Source organism: Triturus cristatus, chromosome 6 (assembly GCF_964204655.1).
Source record: "Triturus cristatus chromosome 6, aTriCri1.1, whole genome shotgun sequence".
NCBI lineage: Eukaryota > Metazoa > Chordata > Amphibia > Caudata > Salamandridae > Triturus > Triturus cristatus.
Window position 1 is genome coordinate 918,642,364 of NC_140589.1, and position 17,575 is coordinate 918,659,938.

Genomic DNA, 17,575 nt, shown 5'->3' on the forward strand with positions numbered 1-17,575 from the left:
ACACTGTGTACGGAGGTGTGGGAGTTATAGTAATTTGATGGTGGTGCATACATTTTACATTTAGAGTAGAATTTCTAATATTTGTGTATTTTAAGTTTGGTTTGTATAGAAAGAAAAAATGAAGTTATAGTAATTTGGAGGTGGTACGCAAATTATACATTTTAGGTATAACTATACCAATTTAGAATTTCTAATCTCTTTGTAGCTTAAGTTGGATTGTCTATAGAAAAATTAAATAAAGTTTTTCCAAACTATAACTTATCCTTAACCTTTATTTCTTCATTGAGTTTCAATTAATATAAAAATGTGTCTTCGAGTAAAGAGCCATTAATGGGAGTCTCGTAGAGTACAGTGGATGAAAGTGTCATAGAGTGGAGAGCGCGACCTACAGTGGAGTAAAGTGTTACACATTGGAGTAACGTGGTGTGTCGTAGAGGGGAGTGGAATGCCATATAGTGGAGTGTTGTTTATTGTCAAATAGAGTGTAATAAAGTGGCATACAGTGGAATAGAGAGTTGTAGGGTGAAGTGACATAAAGTGGAGTACAGTGAAGTACAGGGTCGTACAGTGGAGTGTTATAGAGTGGAGTGTCATACAGTAGAGTGGAGTCTCACACAGTGTAGTTTCATAGAGTGGAGGGACTTAGAGTGGCGTGCCCTACAGTGGAGTGTGGTAGAGTCTTGTACATTGGAGTAAAGTGGCATAGAGTGGGGGTGTATACAGTTGAGTAAAGTCTTCTGAAGTGGAGTGGTGCAGAGTGAAGTTCCTTCTCGTAGACTACAGTAGAGTGACAGAGTGGAGTGGAGACTCGTATAATGGAGTAGAGTGATGTAGAGTGCAGGGGAATACAGTGGAGTAGAGTCTTCTAGAATAGAGTGATGGAGAGTGAAGTGGAGTGTTGTAGAGTGAATTGGAGTGTCTTAGAGTGTCATACAGTGATGGGTCAATCAGAGGACTGTCGTGGAGTGTCGTTGAGTGGAGTGTTGTTGAGTAGCGTGTCATAGACTGGCATAGAGTAGAGTAGAGTGTTGGAGAGTGGACTACATAGAGTGGAGTAGGGTCTTTTTAGATGGAGTGGTGTTGAGTGAAGTAGTATGTCGAAGAGTTTCTGAGTGGAGTGAGCTGTCATACAGTGGAGTGGAGTGGAATGTTGTAGAGTGTCATAGAGTGTAGTAGAGTGGCATTGAGTGGAGTATAGTGTTATAGAGTGTGATAGAGCGTAGTAGAGTGTTGCAAAGAGGAGCTGCATACAGTGAAGTAGATTGTCGTGCAGTGGAACGCTTAGAGTGAAGTATCATACAATCATGCAGTGGCATAGAATCAGGTGGAGTGGGGCAGAGTAGAGTGGCATAGCTTAGAGTGGAATAAAGTATGATAGAGTGAAGTGGCATGGAGTGCGGTATAGTGGAATGGCATAGAGTTGTGTAAAGTGTCATAAATTGGATTGGTGTGTCGTACAGTAGATTGGAGTGGCGTGTCATATAGTGTTGGAAAGTGTCAAGGATTGAGTAGAGTGGCATACAGTGGAGTGGAGTGTTATAGAATCGAGAGGCGCACAGTACAGTAGAGGGTCGTAGAGTGTGGTGGAATGGAGTGGCAGAGTGTTAGAGTTGAATAATATAGTGTGGCGTAGAGTAGTGTGTACAGCTGAGTAGTGGAGTACAGTGGAGTACAGTGTCAGAGTAAAGTAGGGTGGAGTGGCATACAGAGTTGGGAGTATCATAGAGTGGCATAGACTGGAGTGTCGGACAGTGGCATATATTTATTATTTATATATTTAAGAGATTTATGTAGCGCTAGCTAGACCCAGAGGCATTAGAGTGCTTTGCAGCATATATCATGAGGCAATTAGTTACACAGTATTACATAGACAGCATTTTCTTGTGACAAATCTTGTTCCAGCGGTCTTTGGCACGAGTCACAAAGGAACATGCAAAAGTCTTCTTATTGCAGTGTCTAGTTTCTGCGATTAGCAAGATTCCTTTGGTGAAGGGGCTCTTTAGTGGAGCATTTACATTTACAAGTGGGATGTTTAATCCACTGTACAACACTCTACTCCACTGATAGTATAGGGGCATAGAGTATTGTAGAGTGTCACAGAGTGGAGAGGTGTTGAGTGGAGAATTGTGTGGTGGCATAAAGTGAGGTAAAGTGTCATACAGTGGAGTAGAGTGGTGTTGAGTTGAGTGCCATAACGTAGAGTTGAGTAAAGTATGACAGAGTGGATTAGAATGTTGCAGCGTAAAATGCAATGGAGTATAGTGGAGTGGCGTATTATACAGTGGGGTAAAGTGTCATAGAGTGAAGTGGCATGTCGCATATTGAACTGGAGGGGCATTTCAGTGAGTGTCAGAAAGTATCATAGAGTGAAGTAGTGTAGAGAGGAGTGGCATATAGTGTCATGTCGTAAAGTGGAGTGGTGTGTGTTACACTGGGTAGTGTGTTATAGAGTGGAGAGTTGTGAATTGTTATACAGTGGAGTAGATTGTCATAGAGAGGATTGGCATGTTGTACAGTGTAGTGGCATATAGTGGAGTGTCATAGACTAGAGTGGAGTGGTGTAGAGTGGAGTGCGTAGAGTGGAATAGCGTACAGTGGAGTGGCATGTCATATAGTGGAATGGTATGTGGCAGACTAGAGTGGAATCTTGTAGAGTGGAGCGGTGTGTCGAAGAGTGGTGTGGCATGTAGTGTCATACAGAGGAGTGAACTGTTGTAGAGTGGAGTGGTGTGTTGTGCAGTGGAGTGGTATACAGTGGAGTGAAGTGGTGTAAAGTAGACTGGAGTAGCATGTCATAGAGTGGCATGTGGTACAGTGTCTTAGAGTGGAGGGGCTTAGTGTGGAATAATGTAAAATGAACTGGAATGTCGTGGAGTGGTGTACAGTGGAGTAGCATCTTGTAGAGGGGAGTGGAGTGTTGTGGAGTGGGGTAGCATGTCATTGAGTGGAGTAGCATAGAATGTCATGGAATGGAGTGGCATGTTGTCAAGTGGGGAGGTGTGTGGTAGACTGGAGTGGCATGTTGTAGAATGTGTGGCATGTCGTAAAGTATGTGGCATGTTGAAAGAGTGCAGTGGCATGGAGTGCCATACAATGGGATGGACTGTCATAGAGAGGAGTGGATTGTTGTAGAGAGGAGTGGATTGTTGTAGAGAGGAGTGATGTGTCAGAGTGGAATAGCGTGTCATGGAGTGCAGTGCAGTGGCGTGTTGTGTCATAGATAATTGTTTAAACAGAGGTAGCGTGAAAATGTCTGTATGGATTTAGATGAAATGTGTCAGGAATATAGATTATGGGGAGTAAAGTGTCCTTTTTGGTAGTATAACTTAAGTGTTTCAGTAGTTTTAAAGTTATAAGGCCTGATTTACAAAGATAAACCAAAACTTTTGTTTAAGTTCCCAATTGTTTGGTATTTAGAAAGGCATTTTACATGCCGTATCTTTACGACTGAGGTGTGTCCACACATAAAAAGATAAACAGTCCTGCCTTTTAATGTGTGGAGACTCCACAGTCATAAAGATAATACTTGTAATATGGATTTGTGAATACCAAACAATGGTAACGTTACAAAAAAGTATAGGTTTCAGATTGCGTATCAGAGCCATAAGGCAGAAATAGCAGTATACAGCAGTACATGCCAATGACAAAACGGAGTATGATTGTCTAATGACTAATAACTGCCCTTAAAAAACGTAAGAGGCAGCCATATTGTTGAGACCATACTTTGGCTGTGTTCTGGCTTTTAAGTGTAAGTATAGTATCCTACTGTTATATATGTGTATAGGAAGGATGAGTCAGTTTATATGTGTGCAAAGGTAAGTAAAAGTTGTTTTAGTACTTTATATATTTTAAATAAAGTTTGCAGATATAGCATCACTACTATAATGTTTAGATCAAACTTAGTCTGCGCTGTGGGTTTTAATGGTGAATACAGTATAGTACTGTGTGTTGCTTTCTAATTTGTACATATTATCTTTCTTTGAAAATCTTTTATCTACACTGTACTGCACTATATTTCCCAATAAACCGGAGAACGCAGATTAAGGGCCTGATTATGAATTTGGCACTGTGGCAGAGGGCCACCATGACAGGGCACCATTGCCAAACCGCCAAACTCGTCTGCACACTGCCCGCCAAATTTAGAGTTCATTCATGGTCCGGCGGGCAGTACTTTGGTATTCCCACAGCACTGCTATTCAAAGGCTCATATCTGAGCCTTCAAAAGGCACTGCAATGGGAGCACCAAAGCATGATCCTGAGTGGCATGAACTGTTAAGTCCATGCTGTGCAGGAACTGGGGATGCATGCATACAGGGGCGTACAACATGTGCCCCCCTGCGTGCATCCTCTGGCCCTGAGGCAACAGGGGATCCTGAAGGGCCCCTTTAGTTTCCTTACTGCCACACTTTTCATGGTGAGCTCACTGTCATGAAAACTGTGGCAGTTAGAAAACTCGTAATATGCTTGGCAGTGCCGCACATCACTGCCAAATTGCGGGCCTCAGATCGCTGCAAGACTGTATGGATGAGTGTATGCTTGTGTTAGTGATTGTATAAGAGAGTAATTATGTGTTAGTATCTTATGAATAAGTGAGGTGGTGTGTGTATAACTGTATAGGTGAGTAAATGGCAGTGTGATTTACTCTTTGGGTGACTGACTAGGTGTGTGAATAACTGTGGGTGAGTGGCAGTGTGTGAGTGTCTGTATGGATGGATATATAAGTGGATGTATTGGTGAGTGACTGGGTGTATGAGTTGCTGTATGGGTGAGTGAGTAAATGTATATGTAGACCTATGAGTCAGTGAGTGGGTATGTACGTACTAGTATTGGTGTGTCTATGTTTTTGAGAATGGTAGTCTGAAATTTGGGTGGGTGTATGAAAGATTATATTGGGGTGTGAGTAGGTGCATCAGAGATTATGTGGATGATGTCATCAGTGATGTCAATTGAGATGTCATCAGTGATGCCATCAGTGATGCCACTGACCATGTCATGAGTGATGTAATATATGACGGTATGAGCAGTGCATTCTGGGGGTGCGAGATATATAACAGCTGAATTTCTCTGATTTTGTATGAGAAAAATGTCAGCCTAACTATAACGTTCCTGTAACCTGTGTTTTTTTCTGTGAATTTCTAAGGTTATATAAATGCTAATTCCTGACTATAACATCCCTGCAACCTTTGTTTTTTTCTGTGAACTTCTAAGGTTCTTTAACTAGCAGTCACATTTGCAGAGTGATGGGGAAAAAGGGCTGGGCCTCCAACCAGCTCTCAGGAATTCCGCTACATAGGACTTACAGGAGGTACCAGGAGTGCTACTTGGCCCCCAAGGTCCCTCAGGAGTAAAGTGGATTTCATCCCCCAATCAGTAGTGTAACAGGAGGTGCGTTTGCAGAGTGGTGGAGAAAGGGGGCGCGGCCTCCGCAGACCTCTTAGCAATCCCACTGTGTGGGACTTACTGGAGGTAACAGGAGGGGTAGTTGGCCCAAAAGACGTCCTTGTGGGGCAACAACCCCTCCTTTTACCTCCAGTACGTCCAACACAGCAGGATTGCTGAGTTCTGATACCAGGCCATGCCCCCTTTCACCACCACTCTGCAAATGCACCTCCTGGTGCACTCTTGGTTGGGGATAGTCTCCTTCACTGGTGAGGGTCCTTAGGGGCCAACTAGCCCATCTGTGCCATTTTTTTGTTTTTTTATTTAATTTTCAAGTGAGAGTGGCTGAGTGGCCCACATCCCCGAGCCCATTTTTGGCCCCGAGATCCCATCCCCAGGGACTTGCCCATTTTTTTTTAAATGCCACTTTATTTTTTAGGGGCCGGCCATTTTTTTTAAGTAACAGAAAGGCAGGTGGGCCGAGTGCCCCCTCTCCTGGGTCATTTTCAGACTTGGGCACCCCATTCCCCATGGCATGGCCACATTGTTGGGGACAGTGGGGCACCATCAAGGACTCCGAGGTCCCTGCCAGCTCCCCAACTCCTGCGAGAGCCGGCGTTGCTTTTTGGCAGAGGGAGCTGCAAACATGTGGCTCCCTCTGTCCAAAAGCAATTCTGCTTCGCTTCATGGAAGTGAAAGCATTTTTTCCGCTCTAGCTTCCGTGAAGCAGACCAGAGTTTGCTAAGGCTTGCGGGAGCAGCCATAGCAAACTGTAATGTCCCAGGGGTGGGCACCCAGGGACATTGCTGGAGGTGACCCCTGGTGGGTGGCGGCCGCCAGGACCATTTACGGCTCCATCAGGTCGGTTGTGTGGCCCCCCTCCAACAATATTTAAGCCCCGGGGAGGTTGTGGTTGTGGGGGGCTCCAGCCCCCCATACTTTAGTTTTGGTGGTGGTGGTCCTTGAGGCTCCCTGGGGGGGTACAGCCACCCCACGCATCTTTCTGAATTTAGCCCTGGGGAGGTGGCGGTCCCTGGGGTTGCGGGGAGCAGCGTGGCCCCTGTTTTTAAGATAATTAACCCCAGGGAGGTGGCGGTGGCCAGGGCTGCATCGGGGGACGTAGCCCCCGGATTCGATCTATAAGCCCCAGGGAGTTTGCAGTCCCCGGGGCATGCGGGGCCCGCATCTATTTTTATCATTGCCCCTGAGACCTGGCCCACCCAGGGCCGTAAAGGAAACGAAGCATGGGCCATGTGCTTCATTTTGGGGTTTTGGGCCGGATTTGCTGATCCACCACAAACCCCACCAAAAATATATTTTTTAAATGCTTTCTTTGGCACTGGGGGTCCTGAGCAGGTCTAGGGGGATCGGGGTGTTTATACCCTGACCCCTTTCTTGTTTTATCACTTTTTTAACCTTTTTTCTTGTGACTCGGTTCAACCAAGTCACAAGATGGCTGCCAACACTTCCTGCTTTGAAGTGTTGGCAGCCAATCAGGTTGCAGGCACAAGAACAGGAGGGTTTGTGGATCCTCTGTGTCCTCAGTTGTATAAATAAAACATTTTATTGAGTTTTATAGAGCACGAACTAGACCCGAGACATTGGGTATTAGAGCGCTTTACATGAGCACCTTTTTCGTTACAGATGGATACTTTCATTTTTGTTAGGCGTGGGGAGATTAAATGATTTCCACAGAATCACAGGATGTTGAGCGCCGTTGCCGAGACTCAAACCTGGTTCCCCAGCTTCGAGGCCGACCTCTCGAGCCCTAAGGCTACATCCTCTCTCCAGTGTTTACAATTCTCAGGAACTACTGAACAGATTTACTCCATTTAGCAAATAGAGTGCTTTCTGAGCCAAAAGGCACCATTTCGCCAAATTTGGAGTACTTTTGTTCAGCAGTTCAGGCTGTAATTGTGTCTAAAGCTTCCTATGTAAATTAAACTGGAGAAAATGCATTTTGGGAACCCCCTTTTTTCTGAGCTCCCGCTTCACGAAACACCCCGAAACATTCAACACAGCAGCTGACCTTATCGCCCCATTAGTTTTGAAAATTTCACGATGATTCGTCAAACGACACCAAAGATATCGGCAAATCAAAAAACGCTTTTCCTATGGAAACTAGGTCCTAACTATACCTACTGGCAACCACCAGTAGGTAATATATATATAGTGTTCACTGTCCCTTAAGCGTGATCGGTGCACTGGAGGAACCTTGGACTCAGAGAGGGGAAAAGTACTTACTTATGGAACTTTCCCAGTCCTCTCTCTGTGGCTACATCTATATATATATTCACTGAAAAAACCATAGGTTTCAGGTATGTTATAGTTAGGAATTAGCATTTAAAAAACCTTAGAAATTCACAGAAAAAAACGTAGGTTTTAGGGGTGTTATAGTTAGCTGGACATTTCACTCGTACAAAACCATTGAAATTCCTCCGTTATAGTTAGTTCAGCTAACTATAACTCACGCGCCCGCAATCCACAGCTGATGATGTCACATATTACATCATTCATGACATGGTCAGTGAAATCACTGATGACATCACTGATGGCATCTCAAATTACATCACTGATGACATCATCAGTGAATGTGGTTTGGTTCGATATTTAAATAAGTATTATATATATAGCAATCTGCATTGAAGACTGAGTGGATGTATATGTGTCCGGATGGAGGATTTACTAGCACTGTGATTGACTGTCTAAGTGACTAATTTAAAGTCTCTCAGTAAATATATGGAATAGTGATTAAACTGTGTGAATATCTGTTTCACTCTGTCTCTTGTTGTGTAAACTACTGAATAAGTTGGTTACTAGCTATGTGAAAGTCTGTATTAGTATTTAATTAGTTAAGTGAGTATTTGTATGGGAGAGTGAATGTGTGTGGTTGGGTGGGAGGTATGTGACTGTCCAAAGATGTGTAAACAGTTGATTTAGTAGGTATATGAGGTTAAGACTGCATGTGGTAACAGTTGTTTGGGTGAGTGTATCTCTTTATGGGTGTGTTGATGAGTAAATATATTTCTCAGTGATACATGTCCAACAAAGTAGAAATATAAAACGCAGTGTATGTGACAGTTGTATATAAATAAGCATACATAAGAGTCAGTGATTGAGTGACTGTATGGAAAAATGTATACTTGTAATAGTGATTTTATAACACAATAAGTATGAGTTACTATCCATATGAATAAATAAAGTGATGTTTGTATACGTGTGTAGCTGAGTAAATGTAAGTATGATCAATTATTTGCATAAGTGAGTAGGATGACTGCATAAGTGAATAGGATGTGTGCTGGTGTGTAATGTTGATATAGGTGTATAAGTATATCTAATAGCGTTCTATTGATCTTTGTCTGCATGTATCAGTGAATCTATAGGTAAGTGTTTAGATGTGTGTGTAGATCTACAAATCACTGAGTGGGTTTTTAGAAACTTGTATGGGTGTGTCAATGGTTTAAACATGGTACTCTATATTTTATAGTGAGTGATGAAAGTTTATACTAGTGTATGATGAGGTGTATCAGATTGTCACGTGGATGATGTCATCAGTGATGTCATTTGAGATGTCATCAGTGATGTCATCAGTGATGTCACTGACCATGTCATGAATGATGTAATATGTGACATCATCAGCAGTGGTGCACGAGTTATAGTTAGCTGAACTAACTATAACAGAGGAATTTCAATGGTTTTGTATGAGTGAAATGTTTTTTTCTGTGAATTTCTAAGGTTTTTTAAATGCTAATTCCTAACTATAACATACCTGAAACCTATGTTTTTTTCTGTGAATTTCAAAGGTTTTTTAAATGCTTATTCCTAACTATAACGCCCCTGAAACCTATGTTTTTTTCAGTGAATTTCAAAGGTTTTTTAAATGCTAATTCCTAACTATAACACATCTGAAACCTATGTTTTTTTCTGTGAATTTCTAAGGTTTTTTAAATGCTAATTCCTAACTATAACATACCTGAAACCTATGTTTTTTTCTGTGAATTTCAAAAGTTTTTTAAATGCTAATTCCTAACTATAACGCCCCTGAAACCTATGATTTTTTCAGTGAATTTCAAAGGTTTTTTAAATGCTAATTCCTAACTATAACATATCTGAAACCTATGGTTTTGTCAGTGAATTTCAAAGGTTTTTTTAAATGATTATTTTTAAGTATATTAATTGTTATATTTAGTTTTTTGATACTGTTTTTCTAAATTTTTTATTTTTTAAATTACATTACATATTTTTAATATAAATTGAAAAAAAATGTTTTTAACCTGAAGGTGCACTGCATAAAGTGCAACAGATTGCTCTGTTATGGAGAGTAGTCCGTGGATTTGATTTGCAGAACACAAGAAAACCATCGGTGCTAGAGTTCATTGTTTTGTTCCTCCAGTTCTCTTTTTTTTTCCTTTTGAAAAAAAACAAAACAAAAAAAAAGACACAAAAAAAAGTTATTTTCAGAACTAACTTCTCTGGTTAAAAAAAGAGCTATATTTGTATGATAGTGTGTGAAAGTTTAGATGAATGTATGCGTAGTGCATAATTGACTGAAAGAATGCATTAGTAGTGTATGGTGAATGTATAAGTGCAGAACTATAAGGAAGTGCTGCAGCATGACACTGTAAGTTCTTTAGCTGCAGTGTGCTGTGGTACTTCTGAAGCACAGGGTTGCAACATATGTACATAAATATGTTGCAAGTATATGCTTTCCTCTGCACTGCTGCTTAAACTGCAGCCATGTGGTGACACAGGCACTCTTGCACCATGGTGCAAGGATATCTGTGTTGTGTGGAGTTTGTTTTTGTGCAGGAAGACACACCTTCCTGCACAAAAACAATCAGTAAAGGCATTTTTCTTCTTAAATGTATGTTGTGCATTGTAGCATATATTGAAAGAGAAAAAAAGAGGAGAAATGAAAACAATTCTCCTTGTTGTGCCTTGCTACACCAATAGGAGGATAGTGCAGCATTCACACACATGTCCAGATTTATAATTTCTGATGAATCTGGAGATGTGTCTTGTTCTATGAGTGTTCTGTGCAAACAGGCACAGCAACACCTATAGAACGCCCTTTCAACACAAGTCCCCTCTTTGTAAATATGAAAGAGTGTCTTGCACTATAACTATGTTACAAAAAGTGACATATTTTTGGCACAGAATGCTTCTAAATTTGCCCCATAGGTGCTTAGGTATTGGCAGACTGTTACAATAAGAACATTTTGCTAGTACATTGTTTGAAAAATTGCATGAGAATGATAGGAGGTAAGCACAGAGTTATGTCTCCAAAGATGCTCAAAGAAGAATGATAGGAATGATTGCGGTCCTTCAATAGGTACAATGGGAAATATTATGAACCAATCAAATCTTTTTTTTTCAGGTCACATGATATCCTATAACAGGGAGATTCCAAAACTAAATAGGTATAAACTGGGTGTTTTGAAGACTGTATTCATACTTTGTAGCTTCTTGCAGATCTGCTTGCATAGTATATAAAGAAATTAACTTGTACTAGGGTTAATGGCTAGGCCAATCCTTAACTATATGACTAATAAATAGAGTAATTTCAGTACTGCAAAGAGAGAACAAGATAAATGTATAAGTACTTAGGTTTTGGCAATGTGATAGGACATGTTTATAGAGTGGTGAAGGGAAGGGATGGGGCCTGATGTGACATGTGCAAACACACTCTGTGACGTGTTTTAAGTTGAAGAATTTAGTGTCTTTTAATCCTGAAAGTCCCTGGGCCCTACTAACCCACCATGTTTCTCTATTGAACACCATACAGCTGCATTGCACAGAGGTGCTCTGAAACCATGTCCCATTTTATACCTCTCTGCAATGCAAGTCTTTGGCACTTTCTGCACATATCTGGTGGGTTAGTTGGCCCCAGGAACACTCAGTATTCATGTTAACTTTATCCTGTAACTTAAAACGCCCACAGAGCATCTTTCCACACACATCTACTCGTCCATCCCCCCTTTCTTCACCAGTGTGCAAAGACCGCCCATTGTGCATATTAATACTTAGTTAAACTTACCTTCACAGTAATAGAAATAAAAAATGCTACACATTTTTTTCAGTTGTTTTTTTATAATTTAAATATATTTATATATATTTTACAACACAACATAATTTTAACATTTTAATAAATTATTTTCTTTGCCTTTTTTGCTGTGCTCAGAATATATTGAATTTCACTACAAACAGTGATTTCAATTGTACTCATCACATAACAGTGGGCAAAAAAAAACCCAATCAATTAGATTCTTTAACCCCTTCGCTGCCGCGGACATTCCGCTGCAGCGCTGGGGGGGGCAGGGGGGCAGCGCGGTGGGCCTGTGCTCATGACGGAGCCGCTCCGTCATGAGCCACAGTTGAGCTGTGCTCATGACGGAACGGTTCCGTCATGACTCCGCCCATTTGCGTTGTCGCCCCGCACAGGCGGGGAAACAGCGGCGCGCAGGCGGAGCGGCCGCCAACAGGATTGTCATGACGGAACCGTTCCGTCATGAGCACACGGCAACCGTGGCTCATGACGGAACCGTTCCGTCATGAGCGGGGAAGGGGTTAAAAAAAAAAACCTACATCTAACATATTTATCATTTACCCAACTATTTTCGAACATTCCACAAAAACTACATCTTCAATAACAAACCATAGAATACAAATCACCCATATGTAAAATGCTTTCTTCTAAGAGAAATTTCTTACTTGAATATGAAAGAAATCAAATAATAATACGATGAACAATTATTTTTAATTTTCATACACTGTAAATAATGTTCTTTAAAAATATATGGTGACAGAATGTGCAAGAAAAAGTCCTTAATTCAAATAAAAACTTTTCCTCTAGGCCAAATAGTATTCTTGAAATCCTTTATATTGAAATTGTCCAATAGTAATCGTATTAATACATAATAATAAATTCCTCAGAGGCCGAATTATGTTCCTAAAACTTTGGCTTTAAAAATATTAGGTAGGAATTTGGTAATTCGCTAGGCAAACATTGTTTAGAAACCAACTGAGCATCATTACAACATGTCCATCCTTTCTTGCATTTTAAATAGGCAGTGTAATGTCCAGATGTTGTAGAAGGACCATCATGGAAAATTATTGCTACTGCTACAAAAGTTCTTCCTGATATTGATAGTTGACTTGCTACAAAATGTTTTATTAAAGTTTCCAATTTTCTTCCATCAGCTGTACAACGTTGCATCATTAAAATTATATATTGTCCATATCTTTCTATAAATATTGTTGATAACATTTCTGATTTACAATGGCTACACTCCATGTTTTGATTTTTTTGCGGCTTTAAGTAGTTTGTTGAAAGACACTGATTTACAGTCTGGTAATGTCAAATATATAAATCTTTCAGTGCCTATGTTAGTGGTACATGTAAACATACAATTTTCACATTGATGTTCCCATTTATAACAAAGGCCTAAAAGATTTTCAATTTCTATGCCTTCATTTTCCAATACGGTAAGCATATACATTAGAAATTCCTGAGCATCTTGTTGGATATTCTGCGTAAATTGTGTAGAACCAGAACATATATCCAAAAGATTACGAATATCAGAAACGCTTTGCATTTTAGTTTTATAAATTCTCAATTTTTCATAAACAGAATGCAACAAGGAACAAAATCTTTTTTCCCGATTCTCCATAATTTGCTGTTGCAAACTTTCTAGAAAAAAAACAGCATTGACCACTACATAGCAGTTAATACCTGAACTATTTTCAAACTGATAACTAACAATCTCTTCAACAGTGTCCTTTTTCTTTTTGCTTGCAATCTCAACATTATCTTGATTTTTTCCTTCTCTATAACTTCACTACAGATATTCTCATATCTTCTTTTTCGACCTACCACACGCTTTTCAAATACAGGATATTGACCTAAATTGGGAGCATACGCTCTTCTTAACCTATTATACTCTTTTACACAGTGTGCATCTGCAGTAATCTTTGACTCATCAAAATCAATAAAAAACAAACCAGATAAAGTTCTGATTCCGGACAAAGCAACATATGCCATACCCTCTTTAAACACGGTACTTCCAATGTTCACCAAAGCACTGTCTACACTTAATCCTTAGATTTATGAACAGTCACTGCATATGCCAGAGAAAATGGGAATTGTTTTCTACAGACATATAAATTCTTAACAAGCAAAAAACGAACTGAACAACAACCAATTTCTTTTACTTCTTCAATTTGATCAAATTTGATTTTTAAAAATTGAATTCCATCTCTATTTTAATAATTAACAAAATCAACAAATTTACCCATTGCTCTATTTACTAAACCTTTTTCTACATCCAAATTACGCCTTAAAATTACCCGACAGTTTATACATACATATAGATTCTTTTCTAAACCAGCAGTTTTAGATATCGACTTTTCTAAAGAATTCAATTTTGTTTTCAATTTTCCCGTCAAAATAATAGTGATTCCTTCATGCTCTATTTTATCAACGGCTTCCATTTTTATTATTTCTTCATTTTCTAGCTTCAATTCGAAAGTAATCGACTCTGCAAAGCTTGTTTGCCATGTTCTGTCAGTACTCCAATTCTTATATCTTGAAGAATAGTTCCATAATCAACATCATTTGCCTGTCGCATATTTGTAATGAGTTCTTTGTATTCAAAATATGACCAAATATTAACGTTTCCAACACTACCCAAAGACTTTCTGGTGTTTTCATGCGCAAGTGTTTTAAATACTGGTTGTCCTTTTACGGGAGTAAGTTGCAGTAGATCTCCAAAAACTATGACATGTTTTCCTCCAAATAAGACATCGTACTCTGTTTTAAGAATTTGCTGCATTCTTAAATGCACAAAAGCAAGCATTAAGTTTGAGACCATGCTTACCTCATCAATAATCAGAAGTTTCATTTTCTTTAGCACTCTTGAAACTTCATACCAAGGTTCTCAAGATAGCTTGTGATATTCCAGTTTGTTTTCATGCTCCACAGGTAGCATAAGTAAACAATGCAATGCAATTCCTTTAATGTTGTGTGCTGCCAACCCAGTTGGAGCAGTTACAACACAAGACAAATGTGAGTCAGTTGTTTTCTGCAGATAACTGGTAATTACTTTAATTAAGAAACGTTTTCCTGTTCCAGCTTGTCCACTCACATACATTCGTATAGGTTGAAATGAGGTGCATGTGCATTCTTTCTTTTCATGAAGAAATCCATGGTCAATCTGTTGTCTCACTTGCTGATATATTTCTTTCTGTTCAACATTTAGCTGTTCTTCCAAGTTGGCTAAGTCCATAATATCTTCTTGAGCTTGATGCATTGCTGTTTCCTCCTCATTCATGGCGATCGCTGCTTCATTTTCAACAATTGGTTGTCCTAGTGGACCTTGACTCAGTGGAGCAGAGCTTTGACTGTCTTGAGAACTGTCTCTAGCAATCTCAGCTGCAATAGTAGCTTCTTGATCAATTTCATTGTTCAACATTTTCACATAATTTGCAAAAACAGTACATTCTATGGTATCTTTACAACCATTGAAGACATCTTCATAGCTGTGAAAATCTCCAAGTAATTTCAATTCTGAACGTGACGGTTTGAACAGTTGCAAAAGTGCTAAATAGTAAAAGTCGCAACTCAGTTTCCTGTGATTAATTAAATTTCCTTTCCTTTGTTTCACCAAGCATCCTTCGGAACCAATCACTGCATATTTTCCATCATTGATGTTTTCTGTAGTATTCTGTTTAAAAGTGTAGTTTTGCAGCACTTCATAGAGACATATGTTCTCAAGATGATGACTTCTATTTGGATAATATGTGTCCAACATATTTGTTTTCACAACATCTGTACTTTCCGGTTCATTTAATGCTAAATATTCAATTTCTTGTATAGATTTAAGTTCTCGATTTCGCGTTGCAGCAAGACCTAGACTCACTCAAATGATTCTTCTAGATTTGGAGTATAAACTTGCAGATGATAACCGATCTGAGCATTCATACACTCCAATTTCTCGATGGGATAACATCTTCAAACTGAAACTGTATAAATTCTTACTTAGACTCTTCTCATGAGAAATCTCTTCCCACATTTCTTTCAATTCCGTCTTTTCTGATTTTGTAATGTAGGATGTTACATACCGAGCGACAGCAATGGAATTATCCGCTACGTACTGAATATCCATGTTAGCATTCCACATAGAGAGAATAACCGGATTGTAATCATTTATGTATTTTGATTCTTCACATCTTCTCAAATTGTAGGTATTTTTTGGAAACTTTCTAGTGATGGTATGTCTCAAAGGTGACATAAAACTGTTTACTCTTCCTTTGGATATTACATGACGTGGAAATCCAAAACAACATTTGGTATAAAACTTTTCCTTAGACTTGTACTTTCGTAGACAGTATTTTCCACATCGATGACTTTGAATCGTAAGACTGGTTGTCTTAAGTTGTTTTCTTCTGTGCTTTTGGGTATGGCACATGTGGCATATTCTTTAATGAAAGACAAAACAGTATCATCGGAATCAGTTCCGAATTTCGGGGCATCCTTGATCCATATGAGCATATGTATGTGAGGAGAACCTCGAGCTTGATACTCCTTTCTCCAAAAGAAATCCACAACTTCTCCAAGAGGAGGATTCTTTTTATTGCAGATAAAAGACATCATAGCTTCAAACCTATGATCGAAATACCTGCATACATTAACAGAATCCAAAGAGCACAATTCTCCAGGTGTCTTGTATTCAATATTTTTTATATTCGAATTTGCCTCTCGAAGAAATTCAAAAAAATAATCCCAAGCGTATTCAGCACAGCTTAGGGTAAGGAATCACGTAGGAGTTCCTAAGTTCCTTAGACTACATTTAAGTTCTCCATGACGACTGTACCAATACTCATTAGTGCCACACTGACATGCCATCAGATTAATCAGCTGAGATTCTAAATGATCATCTCTCTGATGTACTTTATCCATAAATTCCTTTGCAGAAACATTTTGAAGATGTACTCCTATTTTCAATATGTGATTCACTGCATATGAAAGTCCAGACAAGTCACTCTCAAACACAAGATGAAATATATATGAGATACATTGTCGAAATCTTGGATCTTCTGCATACAATCTTGTTGTGCGATATTCAGATTCAGGAATCTGCACAGGTCGTTCATCATATCGGCCACCTTTTCCTGTTGGGAACAACTGCGGAAAACAATGAGCTTCCAAGCTTTTTTCCCATACACTCATGGAACTTCCCTTTGCTTTTTTCATTTGGAATAACTCAATAGTATTCCCTATCACTTCTTTGGGATGAAGTGGATGTACACTGTAATGTTCATAGATTTCTTCACTTCTGGACATGTCCACTTTTTCAATTTGTCCACTTGATGTTTCAGTATCTTCTGCTGAAAGCATTTCTTCTTCTCCCACATACACATTTTTATAGTACTCATTGTTTTTAATCAGATACAATGTTGCCTTCTGCACTTTCCTAACATCCACTAATTCTTGCCAGATTTTCTTACTCTATGGGGCCGATTCCGATCCGGGTCGGAAGGGCACCGAACGCGATCCGGCCGGAAAAACTACGAGCCGTACGCGTGTTTTCCGCCCGACTCGTACAGCTGTATGAACGAGCAAGTACGATGCGAGCTACGTGAAATTCACCGACCGAGTCGTTCCCGGGTCCGAACCGCTCCGTACGTCTCGGTCGGAAGCTAACCGTGGCGTGCGATGGATGCGATTTATGACCGAGCCAGTACGATGCACACGTCGGACAGCCTGTGCGAGCCGGAGTGTCCGGCTCTCAAAACATCTGAGTGGTTGCCTATGGGGGTCCGCGTCAGACCCCCTGTCACCCGCAGCCCTACGACTCGGACACAGGGGGAGACCCAAGGGTCCCCTCAACACAGGCATGTACGTGTGGATGGCACCGACGCATACCCACTGTAAGGGGCGCCCTTGCGCGAGACGTACCCATTCAGTCAATGGGAGCCCATGTACGCGTCGTACGACCGGCTCTGATTGACTTCTATAGGAGTGCGACCGCACCGAGTCTGGACTGCAGGACTCCGGCTCAGTCGGAAAACACTCTGGATCCGGCTCAGACAGAGTGCTTTCCGACCCGGATCAGAATCGGCACCTAAGTAGGAACGCCATTAACTAGAATAACTAGTGCTTTATTTTCTACATTCTCTACACCAATAGTTCCAATAT

At 40.1% G+C, this 17,575-nt stretch overlaps 1 protein-coding gene across 1 annotated transcript in view; it reads left to right on the forward strand.

The window, feature by feature from the left end:
• The window catches only part of ARHGEF33 (Rho guanine nucleotide exchange factor 33), a 705,710-nt gene that overhangs the window by 618,724 nt on the left and 69,411 nt on the right, over positions 1–17,575 (forward strand). The window lies entirely within an intron of this gene.